Below are 21,548 nucleotides of genomic sequence, written 5' to 3'. Positions count from 1 at the left end.
TTGTTATGATGGGCAAATGTTTATTTACAAATCCGCATGTCAGATTGTTAAAAACAAAGTGTGCCCATTTCCAGAATGGATAGGTTTGGAAATATTAAAGTGGAGGTTCACCCAAAAACCTTTTTTTTTAACATTAGATTGAGGCTTGTACAATCGAAGCAGTACTTACCGTTTTAGAGATGCATCTTCTCCGCCGCTTCCGGGTATGGGCTGCGGGACTGGGCGTTCCTACTTGATTGACAGGCTTCCGACAGGCTTCCGACGGTCGCATACATCGCGTCACGATTTTCCGAAAGTAGCCGAACGTCGGTGCGCAGGCGCCGTATAGAGCCGCACCGACGTTCGGCTTCTTTCGGCTACTCGTGACGCGATGTATGCGACCGTCGGAAGCCTGTCAATCAAATAGGAACGCCCAGTCCCGAAGACCATACCCGGAAGCGGCGGAGAAGATCGCTCTCTAAAACGGTAAGTACGGCTTCGATTTTAAAAAAACTACCCGATTCCCCTTGACAAAATGAGCATGAATCTAATGTTAAAAAAATTTTTTCGGGCGAACTCCCGCTTTAAGATATATAGTACAGAGCAGTAATTCTCATCTAGGGTACCATGGATTCTCAGGGTTCCTCCAGGGGTTGCTGGGAGTTCCTTGAGCTGTGGTTGGTTGACCTCCCGGTTGATGGTGTCCACATAGATCTGGGGCCAGCGTCACTTGGCGGAGCCACCTGCAGGACAACAGGGATCTTCTTCTGTTGTCTGTTAGGGTGACATTCTGACCACCACTCTAAAGAAGGCATTCTTACCATTGCCCACCAGCGTAAGGGGCATTTTTCCACTAACCCCTCCAAAAATTGGTTTGGCAGGGGTTCCCCAAGACCTAAAAAATATTTTAAGGGGTTCCCCTAGGGCAGTGATGGCGAACCTTGGCACCCCAGATGTTTTGAAACTACATTTCCCATGATGCTCATGCACTCTGCAGTGTAGTTGAGCATACGAAAAAAGGGAATAATCAAGGCTTGTAATATACCATGTAGGTAAGTGAAATACCAAGTGTAGTTGAGCATCATGGGAAGAGTAGTTCCAAAACATCTGGGGTGCCAAGGTTCGCCATCACTGCCCTATGGTAAGAGGTTTGAGAAAGGCTAGTGTAGACATTATGCACATACTATACACGACTTGACCAATCTATGATTTATCTTAATCCTTTACAGTAAGCCATATCATGTTAATATATAATTGCATTGGTTAATACTGTAAATATACAGCTGTACAGGTGACTGTTGCGACTGCAGGGCTGTCCTACTTAAATTCAAGATGGCTTTGCTGAATCATAATATTTAGAGAATAGGCATTGGCCAGAGTGCTTTGTAATATTTCAAGGAATTTACCACTCCTCTATCAGAACCACCCATTAACTGGTCAATTACTGCTGGTGCTTGGCAATCTTTTCTAAATGACATCATGCAGTGTAACCCTAGACAGTCTGTACAGAGGATAAGCCGACATAGGTATGCCGTCCAGATTCTTTATGGTAATGTTAACAGAAAAAATCCCCATTTCCCTGTAAATGACTTTTTAAACTGATTATGCAAATTTCTGTACACTTGTGGGAAGGTCGTCATTAGGCAATGCAGTCAGACTGCTTTTAGTAATATGAGATTATATGCAACAGAAATTTGTATTCTATTCACGATTAGCAGATGTGTGACACACAAATGCAGACATAAGATGTATTATTCAGGAGCCAGGTAGTCTAGACTGAGAGCCAACAGACATTTTAAAGGAGAAGTGTGGGCTACATGAAAAAAACAAACACACTTGCCTATATGGCTATGATGCTGCAGCTTTCCCCTGCTGGCTCTACACTGAGCGATCAAAGACCACTGACTGTCCTTCACCGCTCTCTGCTCTGCCCCCTCCAGTGCTCTCTGGAGCAATGGGCTGTGGAGGGGGCGGGAGTGGCTGGCTCAGGCTCTCAGCGGAGTGCTAAGAAGATGATCCTGGACTGGCTCTGTGACGTAAGCTGACAGCGGGCTTTAACTTTGACCCAAATGAGAAGTCTGACTAAAAAAAGCTCTGGCTATACTTTTAGGGTAAATCTGAACAGATTTTTTTTGCCAACTATCATGCCAACTATCATGCTTTAACCTGCCTGGCGGTCTTCCCGAGTCTGACACGGGGTTAGATTTTCCTGCTGCGAGCGGAAACCCCGAGTCAGACTCGGGCTTGCCTCGCTAGATCCACAGGCACAAGTTACTTACCTTGTCCCTGGATCCAGCGATGCCACCGCGCTGTGTGAGCGAGCGGGACCTCGCTCGATTCACACAGTGCCTCCGTGTGACGCCGATCTCCGTTCCCTGCGACGTTACGACGCACGGGGACGGAGAACGGCGCCAAATTCAAAAAAGTAAACAAACACCTTACATACAGTATACTGTAATCTTATAGATTACAGTACTGTATGTAAAAAAAACACACCCCCCCTGTCCCTAGTGGTCTGTCCTGTGTCATGCATGTCATTTTATATAATAAAAACGTTTCTTTCTCCCTGCAAACTGTAGATTGTCCATAGCAACCAAAAGTGTCCCTTTATGTCAAAAATAGTTTTAGATCAGCTAAAAAACAGCGATAATAAATTATAATCACTTGCAGAATTGTGCGATAGCGATTTGTGGGGAAATTCGTCATAAAAAAAAAAAAATAATGACAGCAACAATTCTGCAACTGAGCAAATTTCAGTGATTTTGATTTGATTACATTATTGAATAATTTTTATTATAATTATATTATTATTTGTTATAATTATTTATAATTATTTATTATATTATAATTTATAATTTTGTTTTTAAAAAAATGTCATACCCGGGATGCCTATTAGAAGCTTGTTTGGTCAGATTTAAGTGAGTTATTTCTAAAAATTACAGACCTACAATATAAAACGCCAAATTTCCTTGCAAATAATGGTACCGCTTTTAGCATGTTTTTTCTGACAGAATCATACCGCCAGGGAGGTTAAAGCAGGCATTCTAAGGATCCTTTCTTACATTTAGGCCTCATGCACACTGGGCTTTTGGCAATCTCTCCTAGACACCTTTCCTCCTGGCAGCAGTGTTTCAGAAGAATAAATGCTTGATGCTTGTAAATGCCTGTAGGCAACTTAAGGTGCGTTTAGTCATATCAAGCTCTTGGGCGTTAATTCATTTCAATGGCTAAAATCAAAAACGTTCAAGCGCTAAACGCGCCTAGCGTTAACGCGCATTTACACACATTTACACAGGTTTTTTCTGCCAAAACGCTGCTGCTCATGGATGCACTGGCAGTGCTTTTTTATTTTCTGCCTATAAACTCCCCTAAATACCTACGTGTTCATAGACATAGGCTAACATGCCATTTTCCTTACCTTACAGCTGAACTCCGGTAACAAAAGCTTTCGTTTGTATATATCTCTCAATAGACACAAGGACATAAATCCAGTTTGTGTAAACCAATTGCCTTTATAAATATTAATATAAAAATAATATTAAAATATTACCTTGTAAAAGTAGTGGTGACATCATTGCTATGCTGCCTGTGCAGAGAGCAAAGCTGTGAGAGGGGCCTATCAGCTCCACCCACTACCAGCATAAAACTATAGCAGGGGGCGGAGACAAGACCAGTCGCCCTGCACATGAAGAGAGAGCAGCAATGACTGGTCTTTATAACAAAAAGCCATTGGCTCCTGCTGATGTCAATCACAGCCAGTGATGGGGCCGAGCCAGGCTCTGTATGTCTATGGACACAAAGAGCCTGGCTCGGGATCGAGCCCCACGGCAGGAGGCCTACTATAGTGGGCACTTAGGGGGGGGGGGCAGGAACGCTGGCAGGGGATCCAAAAAAAGGAAGATCGGGCTAGTATGTGCAAAAGCACAAAGCAAGTAAGTATAATATGATTGTTATCTTTTTTTTTTATTATAAAACTTGGACTTTTACAATAATTTCGCTGGACCATGGGACAGGTGTGTATGTTTATTAAAAGTCAGCAGGTACACTTTTTGTAGCTGCTGAGTTTTAATAAACACAGAACCGGGTGGAACTCCATGGGTGGAACACCATGCCAGGTTCTTGTTAACGTGCTTTCTTTCATAGGGTCACTATGCTCAGGGCCAGATTAAGAACATCATGGGCCTGGTGCTGAGGATTTTGGTGGGGCCTTTTAGGCTGCATTCACACCTCCGCGACAAGTAACGCCGCGTACGCGGCGTATTTTGCCGCGAATAGTGTAACTTTTTTTTACAAATCCTTCCTATTGCTTTGTATGGCCGAACGCCAATGCCGCCTGAAAAAAAGGGTCCGGGATAACCTACCCCAGGGCCTCTAAAAAGTAGTAATGTCAGGAAAGTTTACTACCGCTTTATTATCACAGGATCCCAGGAGCCTCTCATGGGGCCCCCTACTGACCCGGTGGACGGTGGCCCTTGGGCAGTGCCTAAGTGCACAGTTGCCAACATTTAAAAAATATTTTCAGGGCCACTTTTTTATATAAGTGCTATATTTAGAGTAGCTGAGATCCCCGATGTTCCTCTATACATCATAGTAGTAATCACAGAATTAAATGAGTACTAATAATGGGGCTGAACAAATATGAGAACTGATATTTCCTTTAGTTTAACTAACAAAAGTGTGTCCATTCTAGAGCTGGTAACATTGAGGATATTCAGTATAATTTTAAAGAACAGTTTTTGTGGGTAAGCGACATAGGGGAGGAGTATGGACGGTATATAAGTGGGAAGTATGTGCAGGTGAGGGAGAGGAATGTGGAGGGTCTAACAGTGGGCACTATGTACAGGAGAGGAGTACAAAGGGTACGGAAAAAAGCACTATGTACAGGAGAGGAGTGTGAAGGGTATGACAATGGGCAGTATGTACAGGAAGAGTGAGGGGGTATGACAGAGGGTAGTACGTACCAGAGAGAAGTGTGGAGGGTATGATGGGGCAGTATGTACAGGAGAGGAGTGTGGAGGGTATGACAGTGGGCAGTATGTACAGGAGAGGAGTGTAGACGGTATGATAGTGGGCTCTATGTATAGGAGAGGAGTGTGGAGGGTATGACAGTGAACAATATGTATAGGAGAGGAGTGTGGAGGGTATGACAGTGGGCACTATGTATAGGAGAGGAGTGTGGAGGGTATGACAGTGGGCACTATGTACAGGAGAGGAGTGTGTAGGGTATGACAGTGGGTACTATGTATAGGAGAGAAGTGTGGAGAGTATGACAGTGGGCGCTATGTACAGGAAAGGAGTGTGGAGAGTATGACAGTGAACACTATGTACAGGAGTGGAAGGATATTTAGGGACTGAGTAGTGGTTAAGCGGGTCATACATGTATTGAAATTACGCCAATTATGCAGAGACCAGCCATAGTCAATCTATGTATGGGCTAGCTGGTTTTACACAAGTCAATCTATTAATCAACTTGAGTACAACCAGCCTGTTTTTTTTTTCTTAAAACAATCAGTGCTGCCAGCTAAAGTTAGCAACACTGATCATTGTACTCACTGGCAGAACACAATAACACTGCAGGAGTGATTCCCCCATCCACAGGTCAGCAGGTGAGAGGGTGTGTGGGGACAGGCTGGGGAGAGATACTAGTCTGGCTGGGTAGGCACTGGTAGTATCAGAGCCAGATACACACAGGTTACATACGCCATGATCGTTAGAGCGAGAACAATAATTCTAGTACTAGACCTCCTCTGTAACTCTAAACATGTAACCTAAAAAAATGTAAAGCATCGCTTAGGATACCAAAAAAAATTGTGCTAACTTAACTAACTAACTGTTTTTTTAATGAATGAAACATTTTTTGAAACATGTTTGAAAAATTGCTGCGCAAATACCGTGCTAAAGCTGCACAATTAATCGTTAAAAAAATCGTGATCTCGATTCAACCCCCCTGACGATCTTCAATGCAGAGTTTGCTGATTCTTTCATATAACAAGTGGAGAGACTTTCAGCTGTCAAAAGAAAATATCTGGGCAGTCTGCCAAGTTTTTAACAGGAAACATTGTAACTGACGCTTCCTTCTTAGATCAAAGGGATAAACTTCTGTGTGTAAAGAACAAATCTGGGCAGTCTGCGAAGTTTGTAAACAAAATGAAACATTGTAACCAACTAACATTGTAACTAAATTTAACCACTTAAAGTCCAACACTTGTTTCTTAAGTTAAAAAGCAATATTATTTGCTAGAAAATTACTTGGAACTGCCAAACATTATATATATTTTAGCAGAGACTCTAGGGAATACAATGGCTATTGCTGCAATATGTTATGTCACACTGCATTTGCCCACTTCAATGAATAATAAAAACCATAAAAACAAAACAGTGAAGTTAGCCCATTTTTTTGTTTTTTTTTGTTTTAATGTGAAAGATGATGTTACGCCGCAACAATCGTGAGAGAATCGTGATCTATCTTCTAAGCAAAAAAATTGCAATTCTCATTTTAGCCAGAATCGTGCAGCTCTGTACCCTGCAACATAAAAAGTGCAAAGACCACCATAGAGTAATTTTCTAGCAAAAAACAAATGATGATTTTTACATGTAGTAGAGAAGTGTCAGAATTGGCCTGGGTGGCAAGGGGTTACCATGAGTAATATACAAATAATTATTATAAGCACTGTGATCCTCTCAGTCTGCTGTAGTGTGTCAGCTTGTATTTATATTGGCCGCTCTGAATGTAGCTTCTGACAGGCTGTGCAAGCAGGCCTGTATCTCCGGAACCATAAATGATAGCCGTCCCATATTTTAACCAGTTGTGGGGTAGCCCTTCCCATGCCTACCCCCAAATGTGGGGTTTCTGTGACCTCTGGTCATCGAGCTACAACCCCCCAAATTCGATCTTGGAAAAAAAAAAAAAAATTTTTTTTTTTTTTGGGCAAATGGGCCTATCTTGAGAAAGGGGCCTGGAGCTGCAGCTCCATCAGCCCCATTGTTAATCCGGCCCTGACTATGCTCTGTCCCTATGTCCCAAATGTGCTCCTGCATTTTTATATGTGACACAGGCTTCTGATGCAGATTAGGCTGATTTACTAAAAGCGTTAATAACCTTCACAAATACATTGGGGTTGATTTACTAAAGGTAAATAGTTTGTGAATTGCACGAACACTGCAAGAGCACGCACAAGTGTACTGCAAGTGCAGTTGCAGTAGATCTGAGGGGAACATGCAAGGAAAATATAATGCAGTTTTAGGTTGCACATGATTGGATGATAGAAATCAGCAGAGCTTCCCCTAATTTCAGAGCTTCCCCTCAGATCTACAGCAACTACACTTTTAGTGCACAGTATATTTACCTTTAGTAACTCAACCTCCCTGTGTGAGTATTTACCAAAATTATCCAATCATGAGAAAAGCAAATTCCTGTTTACTCATTTCATCCCCACATGACTAGATAATTGAAAGGAATATTCACATTTTTTGCGTGAAGTTTCTCAACTCCTTTAATAAATCAGCCCATATAATTGGCACTTTTTAACACACACTACACATGCATGGTCCATTTTTGTCGACACCAGGAATGCATATTTGTAGATGTGAAGTGGCTGCAAAGAAGCCTCGAGAGATCAGCATCACTGCATCGCAAAAAAAAAAGGATTAAAAAAGGGGGAAACACATTTTATTTAAAAAAAAAAAGACAATTATTTATTATAAATAGTGCTTTAGCAGACTATGGGGGTGATTTACTAAAGGCAAATATACTGTGCACTGCAAATGCACTTTCTCCAGGGCTTAGTAAATGAGGTAGCGTTTCACTTTGCAAAGAATACTCAATCACACGCAAGGGAAATAAAGAACAGCATTTTTGCTTGTACATGATTATGTGGAAAAATAGTGTAGCGCTGAAAACCTTAAAAAACATAAAAAAAAACATAATGTACAGTGCATTGAAGATCTGTAAACATATATATGTAAATAGACCTGGAGTGTGCCTTGATGGTCTGGTCGGAATGCCCAGAAAAAGGGGGCATACAGGAGATAGATAATGGGTAGTTTGTGTGGAAGGATGTGTTTTGAGAAGTGCCTTGAAAAAGGGAAGGGTGGGAGGGTATCGTGCACTGGAACCGACAGAGAGTGTGGGTGAGTGCTCTGTTTAAATAGTCTCCGGGCTCCTCCCATAAACTCAGGCCACCATTTTGTCCTTCTAATATATATATATATATATATATATATATATATATATATATACACACATGTTATATCGTCAAAAGTATTGGGGCGCTTGCCTTTACACACACATGAGCGAGGAGCAGCATCTGCCTCCTAAGGTAAGGCCACTGATTGCCGCCATACATCTCCCACGGAGGGGCACTGATCGCCCCCTCCGTCTACCTTGGTGGGGGGAGGGCATTGATCGCCGGCAAACCAACTACCGTGTGGGTTGGGCAGGTTTTTTTTTGCCCCCCCCCCCCCCAAAATATTGAGCCACTGCTTAAGAGTTCAGTGGAACTTAGGCGCTAAGCTCACCCCCTGAAAAACAACCGCACACCATAATCCCTTCTCCACCAAATGATTTGGTCCAGTACACAAAGAAAGGTCCATAAATACATGGATGAGTGAGTTTGGGGTGGAGGAACTTGACTGGCCTTTACAGAGTACTGATCGCAACCAGTTAGAACACATTTGGGAAGAAGCAGAGACTGTGAGCCACGCTTTCCCATTCCCATCAGTGCCGGACCTCACAAATGCGTTTCTGGAAGAATGGTCAAACATTCCTATAGACACACTCCTAAACCTTGTGGACAGCCTTCCCAGAAGAGTTGAAGCTGTTATAACTGCAAAGTGTGGGCCAACTCAATATTGAACCCTACGGACTAAGACTGGGATGCCATTAAAGCGGGGGTTCACCCTAAAAAAAAAAAATTGTTTTGTCTACCATGCTATCCAGCATACTAGCGTGAGATACAGTATGCCTTCATTTTTTTTTTTTAGCTGTGCTCACAGTTTAATCCGTTAGTTAAGTTTCAGACTCCCCGCGGGGAGTAGGCGTTCCTATGAAGAGGGAAACATGATTGACGGCCGGCTATGGCGCGTCACGCTTCCCGAAAATAGCCGAAATAGGACTTGGCTCTTCACGGCGCCTGCGAAGTCAGCTCCTAGTCTGTGCGCAGGCGCCGTATAGCGTCGTGAAGAGCCGAGTCCTACTCCGGCTATTCTCGGGAAGCGTGACGCGCCATAGCCGGCCGTCAATCATGTTCCCCTCTTCATAGGAACGCCTACTCCCCGCGGGGAGTCTGAAACAAAACTAATCGATTAAACTGTGAGTACAGCGCAAAAATAAATAAATAAAGGCATACTGTAGCTCACGCTAGTATGCTGAATGGCATGGTAGAAAGTTGTATTTTAGGGTGAACCCCCGCTTTAAAGTTCATGTGCATGTAAAGGCAATATAGTGTGTGTATTGTAAGCTGGGGGATAGGTAGCAGGTACAAAACGCTCCCTGGGATGAGCAGGCACAGATACCAAGTCCATGGGATAAGTGAAAACAGAGGGGTGTTTATTGGTGCTATATACAAAGTCTTTTTACAGGTGCTGTACAGTGTGCAGAGAAGAAACAAAACAAAAGTAATTAAACAAAAAAACCTAGCCGTGTCCCGGCTCTAACTACACAACATGCATGCCCTCACTACCAGGCTGAACAAACCTACAGCTTGTCAGCTTCCACATAGATTACTTAACAGTTTTGGTTACCAACCTCTTTGCTCTCACAGACCAACACTATCTGTGTCCCAGGGCAGAGCAAAGACTGTCTGCACAGGTGAGCTTAAATTGGCCTGGGGGAGAGGGCCAACACCCGTACTGGATCAGAGCTCAGAGATCCCTGAACGTATAAGAGAGGAGCCTGTGAGAGGTGTAAACCCCGAACAGGACTTTTCCAGGCTCTCTCTGGGACGCTCTGCTACACATCCTCCCCCCTTGTTTCAACCCCAGGGTTGGAACACCTGTAGCCCAACAGGAGTGAACACGGGACAGGGCATCTACATTCCCCATTTCAACACCTGGCCTGTGTTTTACCGTGAAGGAGTAATCCTGTAGGGCCAAAAACCACCGGTTCACCCGTCTATTCGTCTCCTTCTTTTGGGCCATCCATTTCAGGGGAGCATGGTCAGTTATCAAGTCAAATTGGCGCCCCAACAAGTAGTACCTGAGTGCATCCACGGCCCACTTTATGGCTAAACACTCCTTTTCAATGACTGCATATTTTTTTTCATGGTCATTAAGCTTTCTGCTTAGGTACACCACAGGGTGTTCTTCCCCATTGTGTACCTGTGATAGTACTGCCCCGACACCCACATCAGAGGCATCCGTTTGAACCAAAAAGTCTTTGGCGAAATCGGGGGAGTATAGCACTGGCTGTGCACAAAGAGCTTTTTTCAGGACTTGGAAAGATTCTTCCGCTACTGGGGACCATTTCACCATTACGGAGTCTTTCCCTTTCATAAGGTCTGTCAGTGGGGCAGCTATAGGTGCAAAATTTGGGATAAACCTTCTATAGTCATCGATTGCAGCAATAATTTTTGGTATCAGCCAACAAGACGCAACAGTACACCAGTCAGTCAGTCAGTCAGTGTCAGAGGTGGAGTAGGGTGCTTCGGACCTTCCGTTACGAGCCTGCTCCCACCCAGACCTGACAGTCAGCTACTAGGCAGACTACCATTACCTGTCCTGCACAGGGAACAGCTACTAGGAACTACTGGGAACCAGGAATCCAGCTCTCTTCTCTCCTCGTGGACTCCTTCATTCGCCGCAGGTAAGACCCTGCCTCTCAGGGCCTACCATCCAGGGGAACCACTGACGGCCGTCCTTCTCAGGGCAGCCGTCACTCAGACCCCTCACTGCGGCTCTCTATTCCCCTCTTGGGCTCGGCATCCCCACTCGCACGGCCACCCACGATTGTGGTGGCCCCTAGACACCCCACCTGGGTGTATTCTCGGCGCTTCTCGGCGTTTTTTACACGCCCGCGCCAGCCTGCTACTTTCCGCGGCCGCCGCGCCTCAGGAAAGTCCGCGGCTTCAGCCGCGGCCTACCGGCGCTCCGTCCGTTTTCTCCCTGCGCCTGCCACCAATAGTGCGGGTCTTTCTGATTATCGCCCCCGCACCCCCAGAGGTCCCCTCCACCCCCCCTGCTAAGCAACCAGATTGGGGGAATCATTTTCTTACCTACCTGGTTGCCCCCCCCAGCCTGGGTCCTGTATCTTTGCCTGGCGGCCATCTTGGTGCACCCCAGCAACAGTGACACCCAGCATCCCCCCCCCCCTCTTTTTCCCCTCATTAAGTTCAGCAGTCTTTGACCCAGGGCTTGAAGCCGATCGCCTTTAGGGATCAGGAAGGAATTTTTTTCCCTGCCGCAGCACATTGGCCAGCTTGCCCAGGGTTTTTTTTGCCTTCCTCTGGACCAAGGACTGCTGAGAGCGAGGATTCTCCGAATCCTCTCTCACCGATCACCCGCACCCCCGCCCACGGTGACTGGCAACAATGGTTAAATTGCGATACTCTGCGGAAACCATTTGGGGTCTGAGACAATTCGCAACAATATTACCTGCCGTCACCAAAAAAGCCTTAAAATCAGATCAACTTTTGAGAATCGATCGACGATCGATCATCAAAAATTTCAACCATTCAACACAGCTCAAGCACATATCATGTGCGTTGCTTAACACTAGATCAGCAGTTAAACACCGATCAGAAATCCATGATTTCTTACTACAAAACGATCTGGACTGCCTCTTCATTACAGAAAGTTGGCTGTCAGACGATTGCAACACCATTCTTGGAGAACTGGTACCAGCAAATTATCGTATCCTAACGGAAAATAGAATAGGGCAAAGAGGAGGAGGCCTGGCGGTGATTCATAAGTCTCATATTGCAATCACTAAACCGGTCCTTCAAAATCCTCTACCTTTTATGGAAACTCTTACGCTTCAACTTCAAGCTCACTCTCAGGAGACCGTTCACATTCTCCTCTGCTATAGGCCCCCTGGGCCCAAATCGCATTTGATTTCAGCATTAACGGAGTTCATATCCACTTACTCCCTTAACAGCAATCATCTTTTGCTGCTCGGGGATTTCAATTTGTGGGCCAACTCCTCACAGGATCCCATCGCGGATGCCTGCATCGACCACCTGGAAGGGTTAGGTCTTCAGCAACTTATATGCGGACCCACGCATGCTTCAGGTCACACTCTCGACCTAATTTTCAGACAAAATCTGAAAATAAACATTCTGGGTATTGAACCTTTGCCATGGACAGACCACCATGCAATTAGCTTCATAATTCCCAGAATTCCACTAGTCATGAAAGTACCCAAGCCGGTGACAATACACTGGGCTAGATCTCAGAGGAAGCTCCACTCGGAACTCTTCAGATCTACCCTGGGAAACCGAATTGGGGCTATTCCTCCTCAGCTAGCAGCCTCAGATACTTTGGATGCCATAAATGCAGCTCTGCTACAGTCAGCCGACTTAGCAGCACCAAAGCGCAAAGTCCGCAGCCGGGAAAAAAAGTCCAGCTGGTTCAATAACCAGCTGTCGCTATTGAAGCAAGAGCGCAGAAGGGCGGAAGCCGCCTGGATAAGAAGTCCTTCAGAAGACCGCCTCAACTTCTACAAAGCAGTAACTACACGATATCACAAGGAAATTTTCAAAGCCAAGAAACTTCACTTTTCCACGGTGATTAACAGCGCAATGAATCGCCCACGTGAACTCTTCAGGATGGTCACCCAGACCATGAATCCGGGATGTCTTGAAGTCCCCACTTCAGACACCCAAGAGTTCTGCAATGAACTATCGGATTTCTTCATCAACAAAATTGAAAAAATTCGGGTAAGTATTCGGCAAAACAATACTCCACTCAGCCCCCTCTTCAATCAAAACACCGACGGAACGCCTCTACAATCAACTAAGTTCACTTTGGAACCCATCTCCATTGATACCACAAAAAAATTCATTGGTGCGCTGCGCAACAGCACAGCACCCAATGACATCATTCCCACCAAGCTACTGAAGGAATGTGCCGACATCCTGGCGCCTCCGATCACACAGCTTATAAATCAGTCATTTAAGGAAGGCATAGTGCCTTCCCTGCTGAAAGAGGGCACAATCCTGCCGATCTTGAAAAAACCTAATTTGGATCCTATGGACCCAACTCACCGCCGTCCCATAACAGGTCTAAATGCTCTGTCCAAGATAATGGAGAAAGTGGTGGTAAATCAGCTGCAACAGCATCTGGATACCCACAACCTACTCGATCCATTTCAATCCGGGTTCCGTCCCGGACACGGGACAGAAACGGCCTTACTGAAAATATGGGATGATGCGCTCGAGGCCGCAGACGAAGGAGAATCGTGTCTCCTGGTTCTGCTGGACCTAAGCGCAGCCTTTGACACAGTAGACCATAAATTGCTACTGAGACGACTAACAGAAGTCGCCGGAGTCTCAGAAGATGCCTTACCATGGTTCTCCTCTTTTCTCGGAAACCGTTCACAAACAGTGAAACTGGGATCTTTCACGTCAGAAAAACTCGCGGTGCCATGTGGGGTCCCCCAAGGATCCCCCCTATCACCGGTGCTGTTTAATATCTATCTTCGTCCTCTCTTTGATATTATCAGTAGCCAAGAACTACTCTATCACTCGTATGCAGACGACACGCAGTTGTACTTTCGCATCTGCCAAAAAAAGGATCATCATCTCAGATTAGAGAAATGTCTCTCTTCAATAGAAAACTGGATGACTAAGAGTTATCTCAAACTCAATAGCGCTAAAACAGAACTCTTTATGTTCAATGCCAGTCGGAAGAGACAACCGACAACTAACTGGACACCTTCGCCCATCCTGGGTCAGACCATCTCCCCTAGCTCCAAAGTCAAAAGTCTAGGAGTCACGTTTGACACCTTCATGACAATGGACGCACAAATAGGGTCAGTAGTCAGCGGGACGCACCATTTGATGCGCCTTCTACGCAGACTTATTCCATTTATTCCCAAAGAAGACATAGCAGTCGTGGTGGGAACAATCGTGAATTCCAGACTGGACTATGCAAATGCCCTTTACCTCGGGCTCCCCAAGTACCAAATCGCTCGTCTTCAAGTCGTACAGAATACGGCCGCTAGACTTGTGACTGGGAAAAAATCTTGGGAATCAATCTCACCTTCGCTGAGATCCCTTCACTGGTTGCCAGTGAAAGACAGAATTGCATTCAAAGCACTCTGCCTGACACATAAGTGCATCCATGGGAAGGCTCCTCGATATCTTTGCGACAAGATCAAAACGCACAATTGCAACCGCATTCTGCGATCCACCGACCAAAATCTGGTCAAGGTTCCTAAAACCAAATACAAGTCCAAAGGAGTAAGAAGGTTTGCTTTCCAGGGCCCCAGGCTTTGGAATGCTTTGCCAACCAGCATTCGGTTGGAGCAAAACCACCTGTCTTTCAGAAGGCAGATCAAAACCCTGCTTTTCTGAAAAGCATGAGACACTAACAACTAGCGCCCAGAAGCGATTCAGTTCGCATGTGCCGCGCTATATAAATTTTTCATTCATTCATTCATTCATAATACCCCGCAATGCCAAGAAAAGCCCTGACCTGCTTTTTATTTGCAGGACGTGGCCACTCCTGGATGGCTTCTATTTTATTCACCTGGGGCTTTATGACACCACGGCCAATAGTGTAGCCCAAATACTTGGCTTCCTCTAGACCGATGCCACATTTTTTGGGATTTGCCGTAAATCCTTCTTTGAAGAGGGAATCAAGGACAGCCTGGACACGGGGCAAGTGAGACTCCCAGTCAGTGCTATGTACCACTATGTCATCTAGATAGGCCGCTGCATACTGTCGGTGAGGCCTTAGGGTCCTGTCCATAGCCCTCTGAAACTTCGCAGGGGCATTTTGCAACCCAAAAGGCATCCTCTTATATTGAAAGGATCCCTCCGGGGTTACAAATGCAGTCTGCTCTTTGGCGCTAGCAGTCAGGGGTATTTGCCAATACCCTTTTGTCAAGTCCAAAGTGGTCAGATAGCGAGCTTTGCCAAGTCGGTCTATAAGTTCGTCCACTCTGGGCATTGGGTACGTGTCAAACTTTGTCATTGCATTAAGCTTCCTAAAGTCATTGCAGAACCTCCAAGTGCCATCCGGTTTTGGGACTAACACGATGGGGCTAGACCAGTCACTATTGGACTCCTCAATGACATCTAGCTCCAACATCCTTCTAACTTCATCACTGATGTCCTTTCTCCTCGCTTCAGGAATTCGGTACGGCTTGAGCTTGACACGGACCCCCGGTTCAGTAACAATGTCATGCTGAACTGCTGAGGTCGCGCCAGGCAACTCTGAAAATTTCTCTCTATTCCTTATCAGGAACTCTCTAGCTTCCTGTTTTTGGGAACATGACAGGGTGTCTGGAATGGTGACCTCAGGGATCAGAGGGGACTCAATACCTTTAGGCATTACAGGGAGGGACCTCGTAGTCAACGCTAGTCTATCCTTCCAGGGCTTTAACAGATTTACGTGGTAAATTTGTTTGGGCTTCCTTTTACCTGGTTGATACACCTTGTAATTGACCTCCCCAACTTTTTCAATTACTTCAAAGGGACCCTGCCACTTAGCCAGGAATTTGCTCTCAACAGTGGGAACCAACACGAGGACCCTGTCACCAGGTGAGAAAACACGGAGTTGGGCCCCCCTGTTGTATATTCTCTGTTGGGCTGCTTGGGCCTGCAGTAAGTGTTCCTTTACCACCGGCATGATTGCTGCAATCCTCTCCTGCATTTGAGCGATATGCTCAATGACACTTTTGTGGGGTGTCTGTTCCCCCTCCCAAGTTTCCTTGGCTATGTCTAAGAGTCCTCGAGGGTGTCTCCCATAGAGCAGCTCAAATGGAGAGTACCCCGTAGAGGACTGGGGAACCTCCCTGATGGCGAACATCAAGTACGGTATCAGGAAGTCCCATTTTCTCCCATCCTTGTCCACAACCTTCTTTAACATACTCTTTAATGTCTTATTGAAGCATTCCACCAAGCCATCCGTTTGAGGATGATACACAGAGGTTCGCAACTGCGTCACCTTAAATAACTTGCACAGCTCCCTAGTTATCCGTGACATAAATGGGGTACCCTGGTCTGTAAGGATTTCTTTAGGGATGCCAACCCAACTGAACACCATGAACAGCTCTTTGGCAATGTTTTTAGCAGACGCAGCGTGTAAGGGAACGGCCTCAGGGTAACGGGTAGCGTAATCCATGATCACGAGGATATGCTGATGACCACGGGCAGATTTGGGGAGCGGACCCACAAGGTCCATGGCAATCCTTTCAAAGGGCACTTCAATAATGGGCAAGGGCACTAAAGGACTTCGGAAGTGAGGCTGTGGGGCTGACATCTGACACACAGGACAGGATTGACAATAATTCTCAATATTTTTCTGTATCCCAGGCCAGTAAAACCTGTGCAACACTCTTTCAGTGGTTTTCTCAACCCCTAAATGGCCTCCTAGCAAGTGCCCATGAGCAAGTTCCAACACCACCCGCCTATATGGCTTAGGGACCACCAACTGCTCAACCACTTCATCATTCATTTTACATACACGATACAGTAAATCCTCATTGCTGCAGAAATAAGGAAAACAGGTCCTATCCCCTGGTTCAACAGGTACATCATTAATCACCATTACATTTTCCCAGGCCCTGGTGAGGGTAGGGTCTTTTCTCTGCTCAGTACCAAAATTTTCCTTGTGCACATTAAGGTCAGCAAACTCCAACGTAGGCTCAGAGTCAGCAGACGGCTGTCCGGCTCTACTGGTTGTGGGGACTTCCTCAGGCTCCTCCAGCTCTCCTGCCATAACTGAGAAAGGAAAGCTTGGAGAGCCCCGAGATGAGTCCCTTGAACCCCCAATATCAGAATTAGCCAGGAGTTCTGGCTCTGCGACTGAGTCAGGTACTGCGACCGGGTCGGGACGATCCCACAGTTCCCAAAACTTAGGGAAGTCCCTACCAATGATGGCCTCGTGCACCAAGTGGGGCACAAGTCCGACCGCATGGGACACCGTACCTAAGCCAGTTTTAAACTGAACTGTGGCTATAGGATACTCCCGGGTATCCCCATGTACACAGATCACAGCAACTTTTTTAGCATGAAAATTCATAGTTTCAACCATCTCAGCTGTAACCAAAGTAACCAGACTTCCAGAGTCCAGCAAGGCTGTAATAGGCCTATTATTAACAGTCATTTGACACATGTGTTTCCCCACATTTGGCGCTGCAGCGCATGAAACAGCAGCAAACATAGACTGCCTTCTAATGGACAGATCACACTGCATTGGTTCATCAGTCAATGGACAGTTTGCTGCAACATGTCCCAGTTCTTGACAACGAAAACACCTGATGTTTCCCCAGTTCGGTTTGCTCCCAGGCAGTGGTTTCCCTTGTTTGGGACGCCAAACTTCAGTCCTGGCACCAAACCGCCACTGTGATTGCTCTTGTGCAGCATTAATCTGTTGGTACAGCGCCTTGGTTTGCTCCTGTGCAATAGCATTGGCTTGCTGTTGTGCAGCGTTGGCTTGCTGCAGTGCAGCGTTAGTTTGCTGTTGTGCAGCATTGGATAACACCATTTGTTTGAGGATTTCCTCCATGTTGTCACTTTAGGTACTGGCCTTTTAAATAGTAACTTACTACTGCTGGTCGCAGCCTCCACCATATGTAAGCTGGGGGATAGGTAGCAGGTACAAAACGCTCCCTGGGATGAGCAGGCACAGATACCAAGTCCATGGGATAAGTGAAAACAGAGGGGTGTTTATTGGTGCTATATACAAAGTCTTTTTACAGGTGCTGTACAGTGTGCAGAGAAGAAACAAAACAAAAGTAATTAAACAAAAAAACCTAGCCGTGTCCCGGCTCTAACTACACAACATGCATGCCCTCACTACCAGGCTGAGAGCAAAGACTGTCTGCACAGGTGAGCTTAAATTGGCCTGGGGGAGAGGGCCAACACCCGTACTGGATCAGAGCTCAGAGATCCCTGAACGTATAAGAAAGGAGCCTGGGAGAGGTGTAAACCCCGAACAGGACTTTTCCAGGCTCTCTCTGGGACGCTCTGCTACAGTATATATAGTGTTGCCTACATTAACTGGGTCTGGGATATCAATAACTCACTACTATAACAAGTTTATACATGTAAATGTGATATTTTTATAAAAAAAAACTTAAATGCCACTGTTAGCAGTCCTAACAGCCAACTATACATGCAGAACATCTCGCTGCACACAGGACGGTGTCCATCCATTCCATTCATAATGACCTGAAAGTCTTAACACCCCCACTCCATCAAATATACTTAATGCACATCTTATAATGCGGTTGCTATGCAGCAGTGTTCTGGTGATTGCACTGTGAAGAATTCTGACGTATTTATGTGAGCAAGATGTTCCAAAATTCATTAATGTGCTAAATATGAGATCACCATAGAGACTGATTAGATGTGGCGTAGTCACCGATTATAGGCATAAGCACAATAGTGCGTATTACCTTTTAAGCAATTGTCATGATGAATATAGTATATAGGTTATACTGACCTTATTTATTGAGTCACAGCAGAGACATAGAGGACTTAGCAACTTGCTAGTGCCAAAATCCCAACACATGAGGTCAGTTTAACCTGTATATGTACAATGTATGTATTGTAAAGACAGATGTAAAAGATAAAAAATAAATACAGCTTTGTGTTTATTACTTTTTTTTAAAGTAACTAGTGTATATACCTGAATTTACATGGTATCAATTTCATACGAATGCTTGTGGAATGGCGACAAACGAAGGTACCTAAAAATCTCCATAGGCGACGCTTTAGTTTTTTTTACAGGTTACCTGTTTAGAGTTACAGAGAACATCTTGCACTAGAATTGTTGCTCTCACGCTAATGATCGCAGCAATACCTCACATGTGTGGTTTGAACACTGTTTACATATATGGGCGTGACTTACGTATGCGTTCGCTTCTGCATGCCAGCCAGATCTCTAATTTACCTTTTTAAAAGCAAAAAAAGAAACAAAAAGGTAATTTTGACTTTAAGAAAAAAATAATCCTACTGATCTGCTTGAGGACCAGACGTGACAGCGGAGGTTGCTCCAGTTCTCCAAGGGAATAAAGCTGAGTGGGTGCTATTTTGCCCTCACTCGGGTTCCTGCCTAGCCATTTGCTGCATTGGATCGGTTCCAAGCTTATTGACAGCTTCGGTAAGCTCAGAATTGACCGAGACGCAACAGGAGGGGGGCACCTCTCCCGCCACCTATAAAAGTAATCTTGCAGCGAATCTGCCACTGGGACCACTTTTATCTGAAAGCCAGCCGCCTAAGGGAAAAAAAAATATTGTGGTTATAACAGCTAGCTGCTGCCATAACAACTGTATTTAACGTCAAAGTAATGACGAACATTCCCAGTTAGGCAGCCGGCAAGTGGTTAAGAGAGGTCAGCAATGGCAGCCTTTATATTTCTCTTGTGGTATGTGCCTTATCCAATGAATTAGACAGCCGAACATTTTTTTTAGTTTTAGATAAAGTCTGTATTCACTTGGGGAAGGGGGATGCACCACAAGAACTAAGTAGAACTCTCTACAAGTAAGGGGAAATGCGCTCTTATGCCACGTACACACGATCGGAATTTCCGATGAAAAAGAAATTCCGATCGTGTGTGGCCCCATCTGACTTTTTTTTCAGTCTGTGTTTAGAAATAGAACATGTTTTATTTTTTTTTCCATGGAAAAAAAACTCATAGGAAATTCCAATCGTCTGTGTGCAACTCCGACAGAGAAAAAACCCACGCATGCTCAGAATCAAGTCGACACATGCTCTGAACCATTGAACTTCATTTTTCTCGGCTCGTCGTAGTGTTTTACATCACTGCGTTTTGGATGGTCAGAATTTGGTCTGACAGTGTGTATGCAAGACAGCTTGAACTCCATCGGATTTTAGGCCATCGGAAATTCCGATCATGTGTACGGGGCATTAGACAGTTGTCACTAAAAACCAGTCTTCCTGTTAGAAGATTTACCTTCCCCCCCTTTTTGGTGACATCTGTAAAATTTTGGATTTCCCAGCACTTTCTGTCTTGGTGACAATGGCCATCAAGACAAACAGAGAAGTCCATCTACACAGCTGAGACTAGCATGCAAAAAAAACGAACGCTCATTCGTCCGATATTCTTATCAAGTGTACTAGGCATAAAACCTTTTCAGGGATCTAATGATTCCCAATCCGGCCAAGATTTAAAAAAAAAAAATTGAGGTATATATACACTTAGGAGCATATTTCTTTTCATATGTAGCAGTCCTGGCAGCAATTGTGTCTTTTTTGGTGCCACCGTGGCTCGGAGAGGAATCATCTAGTGATTGCCAATTTGCGCGCAGCCTGGCTGGCAGTATTCTTTCTCTTTGTAAAAAGTGTGCAAGTGTAAGAATTGATGCTGATTTGAAGTCAAAATGTAGTCTTATATTGGTTTAATTTAGATTTGTCTTCTGCTCCCTCACTTTGCGTTTTGTAGATCTATAAAATAAACAATTAAAATAAATATTCTTTTACTTTACAGCCTTTTTCTTACACCTGCCTAAAACGTTTACCCAGTACTGTATTAATGTTTTGAATGGGTTAAACTGAAAGGGCTCACATATACTTTAAACTGCCCCCGATGTCACATGCCTGTATTATGTGTTACCAACCTGAACCTATGCAGCAATCTCTTCTTCTAGGCTGCAACTTTTGAAATAGGTGAGAAGAGACGCAGCGCCTTCGAAGTGTACTGGCTTTATTAAACAACAAAGTGGCAACTTGCAACAGTAAGAAAGAAAAACGCTCATTTAGGTGTCATTGTTATGAATCTGCAGTAATGTTTTATGCCCGATTAGTTTGCAGTCCTTAAATCTGTTCCTGTGACCATTTAGTGACCGTTGCGTGTTCTTCTCACCATTCCTGTGTGTTAATAACCCCGACCTTGGCCTGTCCTCCTGACTATCCTGTGCTTAACCCTGAACTGCTTCTTCTGCTCTGTACATCACGGCCAGTCCGTGAGCATGAGCTGAGAGACCCCAGGGGCTGCGACCTGGGGTCAGCTGCAGCCAAATACATCCTCATCACTATAAGCTCTGGTGAATACCTGCTGGCTCTTAGACTTCACACCCTTAGGAATCTTGCGCTCTAGCTTCCTGTCTGGTCCGTGTGAGTGTTCAGGTGGAGCTGTTTTCCTGAACCACCCAGAACTCCGCAGCAAACCAGCCAAAGGGTCCACAACCTTAGTGGTGCGCTCCTAAACCCGGCGGTGTGCATTCATCACCTGGCCACATGCGACCTTACACTAGGTATCACCGCTGTGGTGAGCCGGCCTGGTTCCACTGGTCCCGATGTGGTGGATTTGGAGCAAAGCCCTGGGCTGTGCTGGTGGTTCCCAGCACTTCCTGGTAGGTCCAAGTCCTTTGGGGAGGCAGAAGTAATGTCAGCACCAAAGGAGGAAGTGGAGGGCATGGCACACGTTCACAGCATGTGTG

At 45.2% G+C, this 21,548-nt stretch overlaps 1 protein-coding gene across 1 annotated transcript in view; it reads left to right on the top strand.

Annotated features, from left to right (window-relative positions):
* The window catches only part of RAB15 (RAB15, member RAS oncogene family), a 124,431-nt gene that overhangs the window by 1,012 nt on the left and 101,871 nt on the right, over nt 1-21,548 (top strand). The window lies entirely within an intron of this gene.

Source organism: Rana temporaria, chromosome 13 (genome assembly GCF_905171775.1).
Source record: "Rana temporaria chromosome 13, aRanTem1.1, whole genome shotgun sequence".
NCBI classification, from domain to species: Eukaryota; Metazoa; Chordata; class Amphibia; order Anura; family Ranidae; genus Rana; species Rana temporaria.
The sequence above is the reverse complement of the archived record's forward strand: the minus strand, read 5'-3'. Positions and strand labels throughout refer to the sequence as shown.